Source organism: Drosophila virilis, chromosome 2, assembly GCF_030788295.1.
Source record: "Drosophila virilis strain 15010-1051.87 chromosome 2, Dvir_AGI_RSII-ME, whole genome shotgun sequence".
NCBI classification, from domain to species: Eukaryota; Metazoa; Arthropoda; class Insecta; order Diptera; family Drosophilidae; genus Drosophila; species Drosophila virilis.
The window spans coordinates 20895001-20917457 of record NC_091544.1 but is presented as its reverse complement, the minus strand read 5'-3'; the positions used below and the strand labels follow the sequence as shown (position 1 = coordinate 20917457).

The 22457-nt window shown below is 36.5% G+C and overlaps 1 protein-coding gene and 1 long non-coding RNA gene across 8 annotated transcripts in view; one reads left to right on the top strand and one right to left on the bottom strand.

Moving 5' to 3' along the window:
• The window catches only part of cic (Putative transcription factor capicua), a 55092-nt gene that overhangs the window by 18533 nt on the left and 14102 nt on the right, over positions 1-22457 (bottom strand). For 5 of the 6 annotated variants that reach the window (XM_032437692.2, XM_032437705.2, XM_032437707.2 and 2 more), the window contains one exon: positions 7913-7964. The exons of the other annotated variant lie outside the window; for it this stretch is intronic. The gene's annotated coding sequence lies outside the window, so the exon portion shown is untranslated. The remainder of the gene's footprint in view (positions 1-7912; positions 7965-22457) is intronic. 6 annotated transcript variants of the gene reach the window in all.
• On the top strand, positions 6120-8596 carry LOC116651414 (uncharacterized). Of its 2 annotated transcripts, none has more exons than XR_004304416.2 (3): positions 6120-6238; positions 6294-6422; positions 8507-8596. It is a non-coding gene; the product is annotated as an uncharacterized lncRNA (long non-coding RNA). The 2 variants fall into 2 exon arrangements; XR_004304415.2 differs by lacking the exon at positions 8507-8596 and adding an exon at positions 7246-7680.

The window sequence follows — 22457 nt, the reverse complement described above, 5'->3', positions numbered from 1 at the left end:
TACTGTTGGTTGCTAGGCTCAATCGGCTTGCAATTGTGTGTCTGTGTGTGTGTGTGTCTGTGTTTCGGTGTATGTGGGGGAGAGTTTCTTAATCTGCGTTACTTAACATTCTCTCTTTATTATTGTTTTTGTATTAAGCAGAGTTATGAAGCAGATTCTCTGATTTGTTGGTCAGCTTTTATGCAAAGAACAGCAATATACATACATGCATGCATGCATATATATATTCTATGGCTGAGTCTGAGTCTGTGATGGTGTTCAGTTAGGAGAGTGGGTGGGTATCGAGTTTATTTTGTTTTGCAGTGCTACCGATGCGTGCTTAAGTAAATTTACCATATGCATGGCTGGCTATTTGGTGTGACCTCCACAACTTCACTCCACTACCTTCAGTCCAGCCATCTGAACTGCACCCGCTCGTCTGCCAATCAGTCTGTGCTGTGCTTCTCGTGCACACAGCTTCTGCTACAGTGACGTTCAAAAAAGATGGCACAGTTTCTACTCAACTCGTTTATGCTAACAATATACACATTCATCCCAGCAAGTTTTATTTATATTTAGTTTCGAATTTGTCAATCGATTCCCTGTGTGTATGTATGCATATGAATCATTCCGAGTTTGACTTAATGCAACTCGAGAAAGGGAACAGAGATTTCTATTAGTGGATACATTTATTTGGCCACTACTGTATCGGTTGGTAGTTGTGGGTCACTCACAGTATTCATTTCAAGTTTTGACCACAGACCAAAAAGTGATTAGGTCTAAAATTAAAATCTGTGACCGTCCGTTATGATCAAATTTTTTAATCACATTGCAGATGCCAGCAACGCCACAGTCACGTCAAGGTGGTCTAATAGGGTATTATAAGTTAAGGGTAAAGTTTATAACAGGGTATCTTCTTGTTAAGCATTCTTGTTTATTGTTATCGGTTATGGTCATTATAATGTGCTTCGCAAGTGCAGTTGACAATTGTTCTTTGTTGTTGTCTATTGACATGTTCAGTTCAGTTACAATGTGCTATTGATTCAATGCAGAAATGATAAATTCTAAGCAAAGCACACACACACACACACACACATATATATATATGTATATGCATGTGCATATATATATGTATATGGTATGTGGAATAAATTTGTTATGATTTGTGTCGTAATTAGTCCAGAGAGTTCTTTGAACCTTAACGGTAGTTGTTTTCGTATCGTGTTTTGGCGCCAAATCAAAACGAAAGCGAAGCAAAAAAGCAGAAGTGTAAAATGCACTCAACACTCAGACAGGCGCAGAGGCTGCGCACAGAAAAACCGAAGCAGAGCCAAAAATGCAAGCCATAAACTTAATGCAGAGGGAGCGTACGTCGTAGCCGCTGCTGCTGTCGCTCCTTGCATCCATCCTCTTCCCACTCATACACACATTGCATTCGTTGCTAACGGCGCTGCCCGCACGCACTTACATTGACATGCACACCTATACATATATACAAACTTGCACACACACACACACTTACATGCAGAGCAACGGTAGCAGTCTGACTGTGCTTGGCTGCTGCAAAGTCAGTAACCCCACTCGTTGACAGCAGCAACAAATAACAACAAAAATGGCAGCGGGAGCAGCAGCACTAGACGAGAGCGCAAGAGTGGGGTAGACAATAGCGGGTACCAGAGAGCGAGAGCAAGAGCAAGAGCGAACGCTCAGTTGGCATGCGAATTTGTGTGCTGTGATTTTTATGTTGTTGCCAACTCGTCAGGAGTCTTCCCATTCTCTATAATAGCGACAACAACAACAACAACCGTAGCAACAAAACTCGTTGTCATTCAAAGCAAAGCAAAATGTAAAAACTGCAGCGCAGCATCATCAAGTGAGAGTGAGTTGGCCGCAAATGTTTTTAGTGAGCGGAACGGGGAGATCTTCTGCGGGTGCCGACCCACACCACATACGCCCTACAGCATCATAGCATAGCACCCCACCCTTGAAAAAAAGCGACAACAGCAACGCCGCTCATTTGCGTAGAGTAAATGCAAACAAGTCGTGCGTTGTTCGTCCCATACGAGTCACACACACACACACATACCCACGCGCACGCATGAATGCAATTCGCGCCAGAGGCAGAGAGAGATGGAGAGAGAGAGAGAGAGAGAGGAGAGAGAGAAATAGGGGAGAGAAAAAGAACTTACATTGGCGCGTGTAACAGCAGACTTAAACACAGTGCGGCGTAAAAAAGTGAGTACAATTCGACTTCAATAAGGTGAAATAACAAAATTCAGTTCGTTTTAGAAGCAATATTGTGTACACCTACAATTTTTTGTAACCAGTAGAATTTTTTAGTTTCTAGTTTTCCCTAGCAATAGCAATGATTAATGTGATGCAAATATGTGTACACATTTTATTAGCCATCAGTGTAGGTCAGCTCGTTCCCTGTGAGCATGCAGTTTTGTTACTGCTGCTGCACCAGCCTTTACTCATTTTTAGCTTTTTGCCTTTGCATGGCGTAAATTATTCGTATGCGCTGTGTTTGAGCTTACGTTGTTTTTGTTGTTGTTGCCAAGTGTGGGGCGCACTAGTGAAAAAAAAAAGGAAAAAAGAAGAATGAAGACTGCAGAAGAGGCGGAGTGCGGATTAGGGCAGCAGATTGGGGGTCGCACTGCACAATCCGTGTGCACTAAAAGAATGAGTGTGTGTGCCAGTATGCACATGTGTGCGAGTTATTTCATCTGTGTGTTGCTTTGCTGCCTGCCTGGCAACGAGCACTGCGAGAAAATGTTAAGCAAAAATCGACGACAAGGAACATGGTCGAATGAAAACGTACCAGAAGTATCAAGGCCCTTGCAAGGGTTGTGTAGGGACAATGGTGATGGTATTAGGTGTGCGGCGCGCTTTTTTTTTTTTTTTGATTGCAATGGACAAGGATGAGATGACTAAACAAAAAATGCAAAAAAAAAAACGACAAGACAAAAGATACCCTGTTCTGCTTTATCATCTGCATATAAAAATATGTATATTCATATGGAAAGTTTAAGCAGAGAACAACTAGTTAGTATTTATAAGAACTTGCATCGCTTGTCATTTTTTTTCTTTCAAACATTGCGCTAGGCATTTAATTTTAGCCGGCACAGTAGCAATTCTGCGAATAGGCAAACATTAACGGTAGCGAAGTCTACACACATAATGCTCAGCTCTTCGCTGGAAGCTGCGGCTCGACTGTTATTCGCATTGTTGGCTTCTTCCTTTTGCTGTTGCCGTTCGTTGTTCTAATTGGCTTTAATGCATTTCGATTAATTTGCGGCGATGTTGCTCAAATTGAGGCGCACACACTAATTAAAATTGTTGTCCTAGCTCAGCTCGGCGAAAAGTATTGTATTTCAGCCCACTCTCTCCCGCCGTTCGTTGTTTACTGCTAATTGGAGTCAGAATCAATTCGCACAGAACAACTCAAACAGCACTCAAACTATTACGCTTAAATGGCTGCAACTTGGCTATGGCTCATTGGAGCTCACTTATGTGTTTGTGTGGGGTTCGAGTATAATGAAAAGTGCATCGAATATACAGGTGCTTTGTCATACATATACACCTAATCCCGCTTAACTGCACGCATTGAAATGCCGAAATAGTACTCAAAACATTTGGAAGGAAGGAGCTTGTTTCCGATATTCGATAACTTGGCCCGTTTCCAAGTAAGCGATAAAAATCGATATCGAAATCCTGTTTTGGTAAATAATAAGAGCTAGAGTCATCAAACTTGAGATGTAGCTTCTAGAATGGTATATTTATTGGCATTTGGTGTTGGAAGAAGAGGGTTCAGGGTAGCCTCTAGTCGGTAGCTCCCGGCTAGAACCTCACACTTGATTTTAGATAATGTGGCGATAATCTATTGGCTGAATTATGATCAACATTATCTGTTTAAATACATTAGTGAGGTCAGATAGATGACTTGGAACATTATGCAATAGCAGCAAAGCTTACATATATGTATAATTATTACGTTGTTTAACTCAAGTGCAAAATGGTGTTATGATACACTCATTAAACTCATAGTCACTCATTTAAATGCAGTCTATTTTTGACAGGGTTTAATCAACAAATAATATGGATTGGCTTTGTCTCTTCACATTGGCTTTAAGTTTTTCTCGTTCGGGTATCCGTTTCCAATACGGCCTCCATTCTCGTCTTATTCAATTACATGTGTAGGATTCCTTTATTAGGTTCTTAAGTATACGAACAGTCTCCTGGTCTACACTGGTTCCTTCTCCCTTAAGCTAAACGTGATGTATCCTCTCCCTAGCATCAGATGTAAATGTTTACATAGACAGAGTCTGATTGAGCATCTTGATAGAGTGTTCTCTTGCCTTTTTCTAGCAATGACTCTAGTTTTATCATTCTCGGTAATCTTTATCGAGTTATTACTGTGCTTGCTGTTAATCAAATGAGAATATTTCTGGTATTTTAATAGGTATTTTTGATGCCGTTAAGTGAATAACGAGCTATGGACTGCACAACTTGCCGAAGAGTGTGGAAAAGGGAATATTAAAATATATAGCGGAAGCCACTCTCTTTTATTCAAATAAAAGTTCATTCAAATTTCTGATAGAAAATAAATTTAAGAACAAAAGATTAATTATGGATCTCAACACAGTAGCATTATAAGCCTTAAAATACAAACAAAAAGTGATTCGAAAGCGTTGCAAAATGTATTAAAATGTTGCAAAGTCCATGACGATGCAAAATGCGAACAGTCAGAATATCAGACATATATGTATGTATGTATATATGTGCATATAGAGTAAAGAGAGACAGCAAAAAGGGGAAAAAAAAGCGATTTTGCGTGCAAAAATATGGCGCATAAAATTTGCATTAAATCATTTCATTTGCCCCAAACAGAAACGTCAAACGGTAGCCAAAGCCAAAGAGCCGAACAACAAAGTGGAATGTGTTGCAAATTTGAATGCAATGTGAACACGACGACGTTGAGTCGAAAGAGTAAATGCGAGACTGAGTTAAGCGAAAAAGTACAAAAATAAACAAAACAGAATGCGCTCAACAAGAATAAACAGAGTTGAGGCTTTGCTTTTGCTTTTGACTGCTCTGTTGACGCGTTCCAGCTACTGTTATGGATGCTGGCGCTGGTTACTGAGCGCGCGTCTCTGCCGCCGCCGGCGTCGACGCGACGTTGACGCGACGTTGACGTTTGTCAATAGCTAGCTGAGTTCACGAAGCACAACTGGAGCTGAGCTTAAGTTGAAAAGATAGTGTGAGAGGAGGCAAAAATAAAATGTATTTGTGGGCAACAGTAACAGCAACAACAACAACAGCATTCAAGAAATCCAGCGCCAATGTCCAAGTTTAGCGCAGCAGTCGTTGTTGTTGCCGCTACTTTAATGCTTTTCTGTTGATGAAATTGATATTAAATCGGAGAAAACTAGGATTAGTTTTCAATTGCCACGAGAGACAACGAACAATAAGCATAAAATAGTTGAGATGCCGTTGCAACAAATCAATTGTTTGTAGTGATAATCTAGCGTTGAGAGAAAACGTGCGCAACTCTGCAGTTGCGTTAATCTCTCTAAATCACAAACAGTCTGAGCACAAACCGTTTGAAGTGAACGAACTGTTAAATAAGTTATCGATAATTAATCGATTAGGCGACGCATCAAAAGCCGATAGATATTAAAAATGAATCAATGAGTCAATTGGTAATCGTTTAGCTATAATGACATACTCGGACATAAATTTAATATGTAAATTGTTCTTAACCACAAATTGACTGTGCAAGCCGCTGACACCCAAGAAATTTCCCAGCCATATTAAATGGGTTTGTTAGCGAAAGTGTAGACGGGGCACCATTATTATCTATCTATGATTGGCTTAAGTTTAAATCGATAGCTAATTGACAACTGCAGCTGTATCAGCTCCAGTTGAATATGATGAAAGTATCAACAAAATGGCAAAGAACAATTAAATGAAAACTGTTGGCAACCCTGCCCCGGGCAGCGTTGCATTTTCGCACTACACTTATGCAAGGCAAGGAAACATTAAATATTTATAAAATACAAAAAACCAACACACAATCGCTGAGTTTGTTTAGTTTGTAGTTTTTTTTTTTTTTTTATTTTTTTTTGTTATTTCTTCTCTTTATACGACATGCAAATTGCATTTAATTGAGCTCTAAATGCAAATTTCTGGCGCTGCTGTGTTTTGATTTCATTGTTATAAGCGCGTGCGGTTTAAATGAATGTGCACCAGCATGCGGGTATTTATTTATTTTTTACTTTTCTCCATTTTATTTCCTCTCTAATATTTTTCAGAGTGCATCTATGCGTCTATATGAATAAGCGAGCAGAGAGACGGGTGGATAAATAGACGGATGGATGGATAAATGGATGACTGGATGCTTGATGCCATATGGATAACTAACCGAGTGAACATACTTGAGGGTATTTATTGTTCAAATCGATTTGAAGCTGGAATCGCACTTAAATTGCGAAGTGCAAATAGTGTCGGGAATATAGAAGCTTTGGTCGAGTGAGAAAAAACAAATCAGAAATTTATTTAGTTTTTTATTCCTTTTGAGATTGGAAATGTATTAAATATGTAGTTTCCAAATAGAACATTTACATTTGTATGCCGTCCATAGACTGCCTTCCAGATTTTATGTTTAATAATCAAACTGCAAACCGAACAGACCTTTAAGATGGTTCGGTTTACGTTTTCCATCCTAACTTGGGGATTCCCCTCAATGAAACTAGGTTTTGTGCGACACATCGATTACTAACTCTATAATAATAATATTTTCAAAAATATTTTAGTCAATTATGAGAAAAATCAATTTGTTTAAGGCATGACCGTACCGTTTACTTTAAGAGTCTTGTTTTATTAATTTCGGAACAATTCTATATTACCAGCTATATTATTTGTATATTGTTTGCTCAGTCAGTTTTATTTAGTGCAAATCCGTCCGTTTTTAGGAATAACTTGTTGTGTTCACTTTTTTAAATGCTAGCACGATGCTTAGTTGGGCCTGGCTCTTTTGTATATACCAGATGTCCAAGAGCATTTGCATAAAATTGATTTGCGTTTCTTCTTCTTTTTTTGTTGCTAGCAAATTAGACAAACAAGTCGCAAACAGGATGGTTCCGGACCAATTTACCCTCGGGGCCTGTCAACGGGCGGGCAACTTGTCAGCTGCCCGGCTTAATAGATTTTGCATTGTCTGCTTTAGTATTTTTTTTATATTTTTTATTTTTATTTTGCTTTTAGCTTCACTGAAATAGCTTATAATTGGATTGACTTATTTAATTGAGCAACGCCATGCTCAACTGCCTATAAGCTTTTCTCTGCTGCCCATCGATCAGGTTGGGTATGCATATGTTTTAATTTACGCCACAATAAAAAATCAATAAGGCCCTCAATCAAAATTGGACACGAGCCACTGGCACGCCCCCGCATTGGGCCACGGCTCAACTTTATTATCAACTTTGTCTAACAATGCTAATGATGCCCCAAGTAAAAGTTGCCTCAAAATTTTCCAATTTATCGAAGCCTGTTTCGATGGCTGCGTGGGCCGCAAAGCTTGTAAAATTATAAGTTTGTTAATGCCTAAAAGAGGTTGGTTGGAAAATAAAAGAAATATAATTAAATTACAGCGATAGGCATACATATTAAATAAAAATAATTTTTTTGTTGAAAAAAAATAAGACTGTTTTAGAACATTGCCACTTTGCCACAGAAGCATATTTCTAGATGTGTATGTGCTTTCATTCACATTCGAGCTTATTTCAAAGTTTGCACATAATAAGGAAATTAGGAAATCGTATTAAATGTATACGTATAAAATTGGCATATTATAATAATTTCTTTTTTTTTATTTATGCACGAGTACTTTGTAGGCATTAATTATATATAAATATATGTAGATACAACTTACCCAAAACTTCACATATATAGAAAGGAAGACAGACAATTGAATGTGCACATGACTAAAAAAGAAAAAACAATATAGGTAAAGAGCTGATTAGAAAAATAAGAGAAGGTTGAATTAACTGAGAAAAAGGGAAGAGAAAATAAGAGAGAGAGAGAGAGAGAGTGAGAGAGATAGAGAGAGAGAAAACAAAGTTTATAAGATTGCCAACTAGACTTGTTAAAATAATACTTAGAATCAAAGCTAGAAAATGTGAACTTCATGAAAATCGCATAGAAGGGCACATTGCGTTGTTACATATATCATATATGTATATGTTGAGAGAGAAAGTTTGAATTTGAGTTTGACCGACATATACATGCGTTATATATGGAAAGTTTCCCCATTAAGGAAATGTAAACTTATTTCTAAACTACAAACTGATGTGTAAACAGCAAATAATTTGTATTGGTAATAGAAACTAATTGATAAATGGTCATTCACATAAAAGACCTATGCCTTATTAACAGGTATTTTTTGTTAGGACTCGTAACTGGGCGCCTTTGAGAAAATATTAATGCGCAATAACCTAAAATATAAATCAAACCCTCTCATCAACAGCGAACAAAATAAACAGGGTGAAACCTTCCAAGAACTTGCCGCAACATCAAACAACCCACACACACTCGCACACACACACACACACACACGCGCTCGCTGCAGATACATTTCCCGCTCACACACTCATATGAAAGTCATGTGACAAAATATTTTATAAGGCCTAAATATGTATGTATATAGTAAGAAAAAAAGGCAAACTTTATATGTATATAACAAAATTGCTGTTGGGTTAGCTTTTTAAATGCGAAAAAAAAGAAAAAATAATATTTCAATTGGCAAGCTCAACTAATACACACACACAAAGAAAAGGGGGAATGGGGGGCAGAAAAGGTATCTTTAGAATTCTTTCTTAAGTAACCGCATAAAACGCTTACACAGCAGCTGCCTAAGGGGACGAGTGTTGGGTGAGAGATATCGGGCTGCAGTAAACTTGAATCCTTGCGCACGGATTAGGGTTCCCCTCGACCAGCTCGCAGCTGAGGCGTCGTGCAAACTATTACGTCCGTAAGTGTCAAAGGCAGGCGGCATCGTATTTGGGGGAACGAACTGTGAGTTAGTTTGCACTCTGTTAACATTAGAAAACCGCTCCTCAATTGATTTACATAGAACATCTTTGCACAAAGGAAAATATTGTACAAGTATTGCAGCTCGTAAAGTGTAATCAGATAGCTGATATGCTAGCCAGTTGACACGACTGACTGTGAGATATCCATTGATCACAATTTACATTTGCATTTATCATTACATAAATGTTTTGTTTTTATTTTTATTTTGTTTTGTTTAGATCAACAGGCAAGTATTGTGCTTAAGATCCCGCAGACTTAAACATGTCAATTAACTGGTTTAGGAGAAAAGAGGCTTTTACAGGGTATAAATTCGTACATAAACTAAAAATGTTATCTTCTGTGTGCCGACGATTGAACATATGTACATAAAACTAGGTGAGTTGGATAGTTTAAGGAGCTTTTCAAATACCAAAACAGTTTTTATTAATAAAACTTTAAAATATAAGTGTCTTGAAGGGGGTTGCTAGGCGAGAAGGTACCTTGTACTCAGCGCCAGAGCTGTCGTTAAAAGCAGTTGCATTTTTTTGTATAAAAAAAGGACATTATTGCATTCTTCCCTTTTGTCATTCCCAGCTCTTATATTCTCCGAACTAAGCATTTATTTGTCATGTCATGCCATTTCACACAAGTCATAAAGTATATAGTTTTTGAATGTTCCGAGAATGACGTGCTCATACTGATTGAGATGCCTCCTGCCACATACCTTTTTTTTTAACAACTTGCAACTGGTGCTGGGTATACAAACATATAAGTTAGGAATCGAAGAAGTATGGACTAAAGCGTTAGATATTTTGTGACAAAACTATACAAATATCCTCATATAATACATGTAAGCCGCTAGAGCTGTTGCCCATCAGTAAAACTGGCAGTATCAAGGTCTTTTGCCTATTGGTGCCCTGTGCCAGGTCCTTATCCGGATATTAAAGAGTGGGCTTGTCAGGCTAAGACCTGTTGGGCGGAAAAGCTTAATGTGCGGTAACTAGGTTACCAGAATGATTGCCGCAGGGAGCTTGCAAAGCGCCAGTCGCAATTAGCTAAGAATACCATCTAAGATGTGTCCAGATACTCGTGTAAGTCTTTACTTTACGCTGTGTATAAAAATAATACAAAACTGGCACGATAATTTACTGAAGTCTTGAAATTTGTAGTTTTAAAGTAGAACAACATTTTATAAAATTAAGGGAATACATTGCGAGTTTCATTCTATGTTCTTTCAGTATATTTAAATATCTATGTATATATAATATCTTAGCTGAAAGAACTAAATGTTTAATTTGAGATATTTATGCACTTTGTTTTCTTTTTTAAAACGTAGCTTAATCGTATCTTATTGCGCAAAGTGTATATAAAAGAAATATGCCAAATTCAATAAACTATTATAATAATCGCGCAAATTAAACAAATTGAAAAACATTTTTCGTTTACTGAAAGATTGTATTGCCATTAACCCAGAGGTCACTCTGGACTCTATGTGTGTGCTAGTACGAAGTGAACGAGTACTGGAAAGTTGTATGGAAACGACGCTCAAAAGTCAAAATGTGTTTAAGGTAAATAGAAAATCGAAATATAATATCACGCAAATATTTGACACCACTTAGCGAATGCGTGTGCACTTTGTTCGTCTCGTTTAGTCATTTGAACATTTTTCCCCCTATTTTTATTATTATTATTTTATTTTATTTTTTTTTTAATGATCTATGAAAACAAATAGACGCAAAGGTTTATCTGCGTATGCATGGTGTCTGTGTGTTTTTTGGTTGATCCAACTCCGGCCGTCAGTTAGTTTGAATTGGGAGAAACCCTTTCCCTGGCGCTCGTCAGTCTTCATAAGTATTTGACCACAATGGAGTGAGAGGTGGGCAGAAGGTGCCGTCTTTCTGCTGCCTGGAGTGCTCTGTTGTTGCCATTTCTGTTTATATAGTCACTAATTGATTGTGGCTTATCTCGATTTTCAGATCGCCGCGCTAGGCTCTAAAAAACAGTGTGATCATGAGATGAAAAAACAAAAAGAGAGCTGAGCTAGAATATAATAAACAACTGTAAAGCTATAAACCGACAGAGAAGTGAGCTTACCCTTGTGTAAAAATATGTCTTTTGATTTTGCAGTAGAATTTTGAAGCTAATTTTGTGAGGTTAGCAAAAGATTGAATATCCTAGCAAAGCTAAGTCTTACGATTCGACAGGGGAACTGAACAGCCCATTTTCAAGATATCATACAAAACTATATTTTGCTTGCGATTCTGTCTAAATTGATATCATATAGTGTTGCGATGTTAAAGAAATGCGGCCACTCTGTGAATAGCATGCTAAGTTTGATAAAATGAATCGTTGTAATGGATTGGATTCTCATAAGAGACTTTAGAGTAAAAATAGTATTCATACAAGGACTTCATTTTTGATCGATTATTCCACAAATAGAGACTAGGTCCCGTAGAAATAGACAGACGAATAAAGAGTAGGCTGCTGGTACTGATTTATAGGGCGCGATACACACAAAGCACTCGACGCATTATGTACTCGGGTTTGTAAATAATTGCGTGGTTTTCAATTTAAATAAAATGTTCTCTGAAGTTTATAAATTATTATGTACAATAAATGAAATCAAAACGTTGGATATAGAACAGTGCACTTAAACTCGACCGGGCAGCTTAGAAAACTACTTACTAAAACTAATAATTCGGGTATATTTAAGCTTTGTCGAAATGTATATACCCTTTTCTGGCAGTATATTGATACTGAAACTCATATTTATTTGGCAGTTATTTCTGACACCTACAAGGTTGCCTTGACTGTGAAAAGATATGTGTCTAAAATTGTGGGCGTATAAAATTATGTATTTACCCAAGGCCACTTTATTTTTGGTGCATTGAGGAACCTTTTGTGTGAACCCAGAAAAAGACCTAAATAAATAGGCGAGCCAAATGAAAATACGCGAACATATGCACACACATGCTTCCACAAATTCCATGTGGGTTGTACTTTGTGAGGCTCGAGCAGTTTTTTTTTTTCGACTTTTGAGAATTTGTTTTGTGCAAACAGAATTGTGCGAGTAGCGAGGATTGTTAAGCATGTTTGTAATATGCACAGGGACTAAAGCAAATTTGGACACTTGCACACAAACAAGCCCACAATATAATTGTCCAATACTGAACTTGATTTGAGTCACGGCAAGTTTCGATTACTCAAAAGACCTTTATGACATCCCAGAAAAAAAGAAAAAAAAATGGTGAAAACTTGTTTCACACGTAGGTGACTCAGGTGAGTCTCTTCTGTCAGCTATCGGATAAAACCTCAACATCCAAGCGTCGTTTCGATTTCACAATCGGTGGAAATTGAGCAGCCGTTCAAATCGAGTGGGCTGCAAAACGATAAAGCTGTTGAAATTGCTTTAACGCTTTGAATAATTGAATAGGCTTAAGACGGGGAATAATGTTTCCAGCGTATGAAGTGACAGAGAGGACTATAAAGATAATAATTATTCATAGGCATTCAATTTTTTGACTAAGAGCTAAGAGCTTAGGAAGTTTTTTAAAATAATTAAATTTTATTATGTTTATAATGAGTTTGCAATGTGTATTCATTCAGTAAGGAATCGGTTAAAACTGATCGATAAAAAACTCTGCAATCGTTTTTTTTTTTTTGAATTCACTCGCCTTAGTGGAAAATGAATGGAAAACATTTAATTTAAGTTAAAGTCTTAGCAAAGCGTGCTATGTTTAAAAATAGTATGCTATGAAATATGTGTATTAAATATCAAAACTTTATGTAGGACATTTTCGGATTCTAATAGCTTAAGGCTATTACAAATTTGTTTAAGCACAAATATACAAAAAAAAAAACCCTCCTTCAAAAAAATAACACCCACGCACGCCAAAATAAATAAAAACAACTAATGCTGCGGCTATCAGACCTTGCCTAAAGCCTACGCTTAAAACCCAACAAAGCATTAATTAATTTCATTGAATTTAATTTCTTGTGCTCTCATGGCATTGTGTTGTTAATAGTATAGATGCCTCGTCCCCCTCCCTTCTAGCCATTGTATACCCTGTTGTGGCTGGCGAGTAACAATATTGTGTGTGTGTGTGTGGGTTGGGTGGCGCGCCTCAACTTTGGCTTGGCTTGGCTTGGCTTAGTCTGGGTTCGGATTGGGTTTGGGTTTGGGTCTGGGTCTGGCTCGTTACCGGTTCATGTGCATGCGTGGGCCGGCCGGTTCATGTGCAACACACATCGACACACAATATATGTATGTGTGTATGTCTTCTCGCTTACCCTGGTTAGCTTGTGCATGTGGTCACATACTATGAACGTAGTAAATGAAATGTGCAATCACGAAACCCAAGCACGCCGCTGGCAATGCTATAGTAACTGATTAGCTGGGTAAAAAATGTGCATGCGAAAAAAAAATGCAACAGAAAATATTGTTGATGCATGTGAAAAATACAATGAAATGCCAAAAAAGAATAAAACAAACGTATATATATATATATGTATACGACTGAAGCAAAAAACTGAGAAAAAGAATCAACAAAATGTGCACGAAAAATCAAGGTTGCACTTCAGCCACATAAGGAACGTGCCCATCTAGAGCCCCAAAATGCACAAAAGTTAAAAACGAGAAGTATAGTTATGAGTATTTGACAAATATTTCGTCAAATGAAGAATGAATGCAGATGAAAGACTACAGAACCTAGAACATTTCTGTTCATATGTAAAAATTATTTTGAGCTTTTTAAATGAATATTCGATTTTTGATCAATGTCAAAATTTGTACAACAATCATTATTTCAATAAAGCAAATGTAAATTGTACGTATAAATAAATTATAAATAGTTTTTAGTACTATGCACCCCTACAAACGCACTTCGATTAGATTAAGTGTAAACTTCAGACTTGGCTATAGAAAATCTTCCAGTCGAGAGTTCTCGACTAAATCATTCTTAAATGTATATTAAATATATATGTATATACATTCTGTGTTCCATTTATATACATGAACTGAGGTCTACATTCTAGACAAATAATTGATTAGGTAAGCGTTTTTTGCCTTGCACGATTTTTTTTTTAATCGAAAAAGTTTAATCATCAGCAAATAGTACATGCGACTGAGCATCTGAGAATATGCATGGCTTCTTAAAAATCGATTAAGTTGAGTTGTTTGCAATTGTTTTAATTTTACGATGAGATTTTTGCTGCTATTCCGGAGTGCCATTTGATAAGCTTTTAGATGTTAACGCCCATTAAAACACAGTTTTAAGTTTCTTTTTGGAGCCAATAACTACAATTGATAAATAATAATTGGACTCGATGTCAAATCATTCAGAAAATATGAATTTCACGTGGTATCTGTTGAGTGGAGATAACACAACCAACGCACAGAAAAATGGATGCAGCAGATAAAAAGACGTCTGTTGAGTTTCGTAGTTTATGCGCAAGTGATCAAGATTGATATAAAGCTTTTGCTGTTAGCAGCTGTATTGAGATATCGATTCATCGATTAATAATATGACTTGGTTGCACTGATACAGATTGTTTTCATTATAGCTGTAGCTGTAAAATATAGCGAATCAAATTTAAACAGATTAATCGAAAAGTATGATTATAAGCAATTTTAGAAAACTAATTAAATAAATGGCTATGCTTAAGATATTAATCATAAGAATATCAGCAAAGTGCTCAACCCTCACTTTGTTAAGTATTATGCACGAGTAGCAGGCCCATGAGCCCATATTGTTTTATTGGTGACAGTCTGGCGTGAGTTATTAATTTTTTTGTGTTGTGTTTCTTAAGCAGGCGATCAAAACAAACCGCAGAATGTCTTTTGAGAAATATTTTTGTATGAATTTCCAAGAAATTTGCCAAACAACTTTTGCAGCTTATAATTACAGGCAGTGTTGATTTTAATTCGTATATGTATAAATATTTGTTTGCATACTCTTGTGTTTGTGTATTTTAGTTTTGTCATGAAATGTGTGAACCCTACAAGAAGATGCCTCCGAACCAGTAGAAAATATATATGGCTGATCAGTATACAAAGCTAAGTTGATATTTCCACGACCTTCTGTCGAACCACAATATAATATAACTGACATATGAATGCTTTGCTTAGCTTGACCAAATTCAAGACTTGATATATAGTATATCAATACGATATAGTATATCAATACTTAATGATTCCCCACCTTCTAGGGCTTTAGTGTCAAAGAAGTGCCTCCTTGCCTTTCTGCAAGACCGTAAGAGTGTTTCATATGCGGTGTGCCGAAGCCAAAAGACGTTTCTTGTATTTTTTTTTTTGCAGAGTTTTGCATACTTAAAATAAAATAAGACGGCAGCTGTGACGGTATATCGTGTGCCTGTGTGAAACTTAGCACAGCTCAATTTGGTCAAAAGATATTCGACGGGCACAAGAAGGAGAAAAAGAAGAAAACGAAGAGTGTGTGTGTAAAGACAATTGTATGATAGTGTGTACAACACATGCCCATGCACACGCACACATAAACAAGTAAATCAAACATGAACTTTGACTGATGGCGACAAAACGACGCCTTTTTACATTAGCTATAGTTATCCGCGCTGTTGCTGTGGCAGCCTAATTGAGTGGCGCCAACAATTGGGGAAAGAAATTATTATTATTATCCGCAACCCCACAAGCAGCTGTTAAAGACTTTATTTTTATGATGTGTGCGAATTCTGTTGTATGCTGCTTAAGTCAAAAATTAATATCAAAATCAAAAGCTGCAGGCCAATTAATAACATTTCATTAGAATTCAAATTCAAATGCAGAATGCATTAAGAAATCAAAACCAAAACAAAAGAAAATATTGTTTACAAATTGCAGCTCAATTGATCAAGTGGGAAATTAACAAAATTTAACGAAGAAATAATTCTAGTTCACGGTTCAAATCGTTCTTTCCTCTTGTAGGATCAAAATGTTACTGATGAATTGTATAAATAAAATATTTTAGTCTCCTGAAAGTTTCGAGATTTCGAGAACAGAAATCAGGATGATAGATTATCTTATAAGGCGTATAAGTAATTCCGCGCTTCAACGAGTAAAATATCTATATAAAAATTTAAATATAAACATTTTGCTAATTGTATTCTATATTAAGCAAGCTGTTATGCTGAAGCATTTTTGCAAAAAACCTGATTGCCTGATTTTGTAGAGCAACGAATATACGAGGCATTTTTCCGGTATGTGCAAATATTTGCTTTCGCATAAAAAAAAGAAAACCGAAAAAATAATAACAAAAATCCAAACGAAAATATAATGAAAATATTTATGTATTTATTTATTTTCTTTTATCGTTTTGCCTTAATTTGGGAGAGCACGCGGTCGCGGCAATTGGTTCGCATTATTTACGCAGCATTTAAATGTATTAAACATTTTTTTTTTGTTTTTTTTTTTTTTTGCTGAAATATGTGTCCGCCAGGTGGGTGGGCGGCCGCTTAGCTTCGCCGGGGCTGGGGGCCTGAGGGACAGTCCGCGAGTGTTAACGCGTGTGTGGAGCGTACCAAAAACAGACGTCAAAGAAAGGCAAAGTGTGTAAATACTCGTACATGTATATCTATACACACACTGGGGCACTTGTACATGCACATGCATACATATATTGTCTAAATATATATATGTGTGTGTGTGTATACTTGATATTGAAATGTTGCGTCCAACGATTAGCGCATGAATGAAAAATCACACGACCATTGCCCGTACCGAGTGTTTCGGGCTTTGGTTCTTCATTACCGAAGGTGTACTTTTATACCCTGCAGTCATTGGAAATGGGTACGCTTTGTTTGTAACGACTCTATAGAGTGAAAATATATATCGATCTGGAGATGAAAAGCTACATAACCCAAACTTGGTACATTTGTACTCAGATTAATCGGATTCATTTCATTGTTGGAATATCTGCCTTAACAATTGGCATAAATGCATATTTCATTTATGGCATGGGATAAATAGAAAAAGATGCACAGTCATGAAGTGCATGAATTATGTATGTAAATATGTTTATAAGAAAGCTAGACGTTGTGTTCAGGGTATCGGCTAGTCGTGCACTCCCGCATAAAGTGCTTTATCTTTTTGTTGTTGTTTTGTTTGTTTTTTAATTATTTTATCGAAAATTTGCCTTATATATTCAATGATCATTTGCTTGGCGTAAAAATAAAATTGCTATACGATAGATTGGCACCTATGCATATATATCTTTGTTGAGTGTGCGTTGAGATAGAATCGAAAATTATTGCAGATAAACTGCATTTGGTTGTTGTTTTGTTTTGGCAATTTTATAGACAGACATATGGCTGGCGCAGACACATACATATAGTCATTGAGCGTGTGTGTTGGCTATTTGGATAGCGAATATACTTCTATAAATTGATATGGCAGCCGACAGACAAAGCGCAACGCGTTTGAATATGTATCTATTTGTATATGTAGACAGTTTGTTATTATATAGACATATATAAATGTGTGTGTCTTTATGCATAAATAGTTTGGTTCTTTTTCTTTCTTTAATTTGCTATTTTCATTTTGTCTTCGCAGTCTGTTGCCTCGAAATAAGTTTCATGAATTAAGAATGAACGAAACGTGTTGTGTGTTGCTGATTTATATTTATATATATATAATTATATATACATATTAATTAATTTAATTATATTTTGCACGTACGCCTTAGTTGTTGTTTAGCAAAATGCGATGTTGTGAGTTCTTTTATTTATGTTACTTTAACTCTTTTATTTAAGCAGAAGTTTCGATTTAAATATAGCGTATTTAATTCTTTTCAATAGCATAATTCTTATTCACATGAGCTGTTGAAAACAAACGCGTTGTTTAATAAAGATTGATAGTAAAACTGAATATATATAATATAATACACTTCCATCAGTTCTTCGGTATGGGATAAGAGGTATATGAATGCCATGGATAGTTACCAAATTTGGATACATAAATTGGAATTATAAAGATGTCAATTTAATTAGCAATATTTAATGCTAGTTCTACTAAGCATGCGTAGATTATGATTTAATTCATAATATTATAAGCCAAAAGTATTTTTTATTAATTGCAATAAAATTTGTTTGTTCTTCGAATTTGTACAATTATTATTCTACCATATTTCAAGAACAAGTGTACCTTATTGGGAATTAAGTTTATGGCTCGAATACGGTGCGATAATGCCGTTAAATGTCTGGCATTTTATTTTGGGCTAACAAGAACATTGCTGTCATGCTGATCGACAATAATACTTAGATGTGTTTCTTAGAGGCTTTCTAGCTGAGCTGTTACTATTAAATATTAAATTCGATCGTTAGCATAATAAATAATATTACAACCGGTTTAAAACACACACCCATTTCGGTTCACTCCACCAACAATTGTTATTTTTTTTTTTTAAATGAGCAAAGGGTAAAGGCGACTTGTATCGAGAATAAACTACGAGAAGACAGTACCCATAAGATGTGCTAGTTGTGCCGGATGAATATGTTCCTGACTGCACATTTGTTGGCAATAACAAATAATTTGTATATAAGCTTCAAGATAAAAAGTGACTGCGCGTGTGTGTGTGTGTGGTGTGTGTGTGTGTGTGTGTGTGTGTTTGAGTGAATCGGTTGTTGTTGTTGCCTCACTCTCATTCCTTTGACACGGCATACATACAACTCTTGCTATGTGCTTTTCAGGTTTGTTTTTACGTTTTACGCGCGCGCTTCTTAAAGAATTTTTACGCATACGACGACGACGACGACGATGATGATGATGATGATGAAGATGATGATGATGATGGGAACGATGAGGGCAACAACAGATCCCAGTGCCAGTCCAGAGTCGTGGAGCTTCTCCACATTGCCATCACGCCCCCGGGGCAAAATGAGGCGATGGCGATGCGTCGCGACGCGCATGTATCTAGATAAGCAGACGGGGCAGCGTGCCACAAAAACAATCTCGAAAACAACTATAAGCGGACTACATGCTCGACTATGAGTTACCCTGCACACATACTTATTCAAGTATATATGCATTGTATATGATTAATAATAGATAGAGCCGGCTCGTCATAAACAAAGAATGAGTAATTTGTCTAGAAATTTCCGGTTCAATCATTAGCAGACTTTACTGTAAGCTCTAGCATTTCAAATGCTTTATTCTCTGCCTTGCATTATCTGTGGGCACAATCAATTTGTGTATACAGATCTATTGTGTATCCATGCACGCAACTCGATTGGCTTCAAAAATGTTCCCGAAACTGCAGAATCAACAGGTCACAAATAACTAGGTGAATATTTCCTTTCAAACAGACCACACCTATTGGCTGTGATAACAGGGTATCACAAACGCAAACGACGGGTTGCTCGAGTCCACAACACAACATACTAACGATGCCTTCTTTGTTGTTGTTTCATTAATATTTTTTCTTCTCATTTCTGCTTTTCTTGTTGTTATTCGCTGGCTTCTTTCTTTCCAGGCAACCAATTTTTGCTGGCCGTGTGTATTTTTTACGCGCATTTGTTTACTATAGATACACAACAAACAGAAACCAACACACACGCAAACACACACACATAACACACATGGCCAGCGCTATATACACAAATGGCTAAAGTTTTTGATGCGCTGGCTACTGTATGTGGGTAAATATGTATGAACACGTGTGTGTCTATCTGTGTTTGCAATTGTATCTGTGTGTTTATATCCCTTTGCCATTAAGCTTAAATTATACCAAAATAAATAATAGTACTGTAGTCAAGATGAAGAAGAAGCCAAAACAGAACAAAAACAAGCACAAGAAGATTTTTTGTTAGGTTTTCAAGTAAATTTGTAAAAATATGTGAAATTGCTGCACCTGTGCTTGAGATACATTTGGTCAATGCCGCCGCATTAAAGCGAATTTTGTGTCCATTACATAAAACTCAAAATTAAAGGCCAACTACGATCATAGCCACCGTTGTTAGAGAAGCGGGTTAAGGTTGGGAGGGGAAAGTGGGGTGTGTGTGTGTGTGTGTGTGTAAGCGCTACTACACACGGCTGCATTTCGAATGGAGTGGGAGGCTGGCGGGCACTCGGGCTTATTGGCTTAACGCGTGGAACAGCAGGAGGGGTTTTGTGTGTGTGTGTGTGTGTTATTGGATTGTGCTCTCTTAAGTGTTCCCCATGCCCATTGTTTACTTTACGATTTAACAGGTAGCCCGGAGCAGTTAATTGTGTGCGTTTCCACCGCAACCCCAATCTAACGGGTTCATGCTCAGGAACTTGAGTCCATACCCTAATTAGATGTTTAAACCTTACAACTATCGGTGTCAGTAAGGCATATGAAGAGTCAAATGAAATGTGCAGATGGAAGAGAATCGCACGAGTGTTCTAATTATTCTAAACGGAGTAAGAACTAAAATTCGGAAAGATAAATAAAAATAAAATCGGAAAATGAATCTCAATAGATATCTTAAATAAAAATTATAGTCTTTCTAAATTCAAGTATTGTTATAAACATAAAATTAATTCTTATACAAGAACTCAAATATTTCAGCATTAGTTATTTTGTAAGATCCTACATTATATTTTCCACTTCGACTTCTTTCAGAAACACTCAAGTAATCATCGTTTACTTTCCTTCTTCGTTCCGTTCTCTCTAAGAGTACACTTATAACAAGAGAGCCCAGTGCTCTAGCTAACTATCGAAATAAATAAACATGCTATCAATATCAAATTCCATTCATCGTACAGAAAGTACGTGTTCTGTTCGTCTTGAGTTTTTAGCTCGGCCATTGATATTATTGTGACCCGAAAATCTAAAGCAAAAACGTGTCTATTATTATTGTTGGTATTCGGTGCTTGGGTTGGGGTTGACACCACTTTGTCTTGATATAAAGTAATTTATTATATGATTTATTGGCTACTTGATTGATGAAGTCGTTTCAAGTTGATTGCACGATAATTTTATTGTTCGCCTCATGCGTTCCCCGTTTCAAATTGGAAGCCAGCAAAGTTAGAGCCAAGCCCCGGCACACACTACAAGTTCCCCTACGTCGTACACCTGCCGCCAATGATTAATATTGTAAGATAAGTTATAATCAGCAAGCAAAAATAGTAAACAAATGCGTCGATCGCCTGATATGTAATGTGGATTTTTACTCGGAGAAAAGCAGAGAGGCAGATTAAAGGAAAGAAATGTATTATTCATCATATATAATTTTATAAAGATCAGTTAAGAAATACAGAAGTCTCGAGTTTGAGGCAGCAAGCGAAAATTGCAAGATGTACACACCCACATTCATGGTGTCTTCTTTGTTTTCTGTGCTGCTATTCTAATTCGTTTTTTTTTTTCTCACTAAGACTCAATTATTGGTGTAGCTGTTGAGTAGAGTTGGCTGCAAGTAGTGCGGACTGTTGCGAGTTAGACCCCTACTGGGAAAATAATTTTTTCTCTAAATTTATTTTTATTGCTACTAAAGCAAAGGAAGGGTAGCGTGAGCTGTGTCGGAAGAATAGGGTACAGGGTATCCCCAAGTCGAGAGCTCCCGACTAAAGACACTTGCTTGTTTTTTTTTTCCTGCTAGGTTCTGTTCCATTACGAATCAACTATAAATTAGATGTCACGCAGATAAAGCCTAGCAGCTCTAAATAATTTCAAAATAAACAAATAAAATCATTTCCAAATAAAAGTTTGAAATTGTAATTGATTACTTGTAAAGTCCGGCTCAAAGGTTGATTACGAAAAATCTTCTATTTTAAAAATGAATAGTAAGAGAATTTATTTTTAACGTCGTCAGGAAACTGCGGTTTTATAGCAAATATCTGAGCGTAAATACAAAAATAGCAATATAATAAGCCGATTGAATTGCTTCAGAGAGCCTCTGACGAAATAAACAATATCCTAATAAAATACATGATTAAATAAAAAAGTAAGTTCATTAAACCTTTTATGTTTGCTGCATTTAATTATAGATGTGGCTTGAAACCAATGCTATTATATATTTTCCAACGACCTCAAAGAACCTTATAAATATTTAATTTAAGATAAAACAATGGAAGATGAATAACTCCATTGATATTTGCCGACATTTATACCTTAATTCCTAAATAAATGCATCATTCAGCAACGCTTTAAAGTCGATTTGAACAAACTAAGAAATCTGTCAAGCCAAAACGAACAATTGAATAAAGCACGCGTCGAATATACATTTAATTATTCGAATGTCAATTACTTCTTCATTATACAAATATTTTTCGATTTTCGATCCACACCTGATTTATGTACATTGTCATATTGAAACGGAAATCAATATAATTATTATGAAGCAGGGTTAGATACACTTGAAATAGCCTTTGAATCGTATTGTATAAAAAATATAATAGCATAGACTTAGGTGATATTTCGCAAGTATGGAGGCAA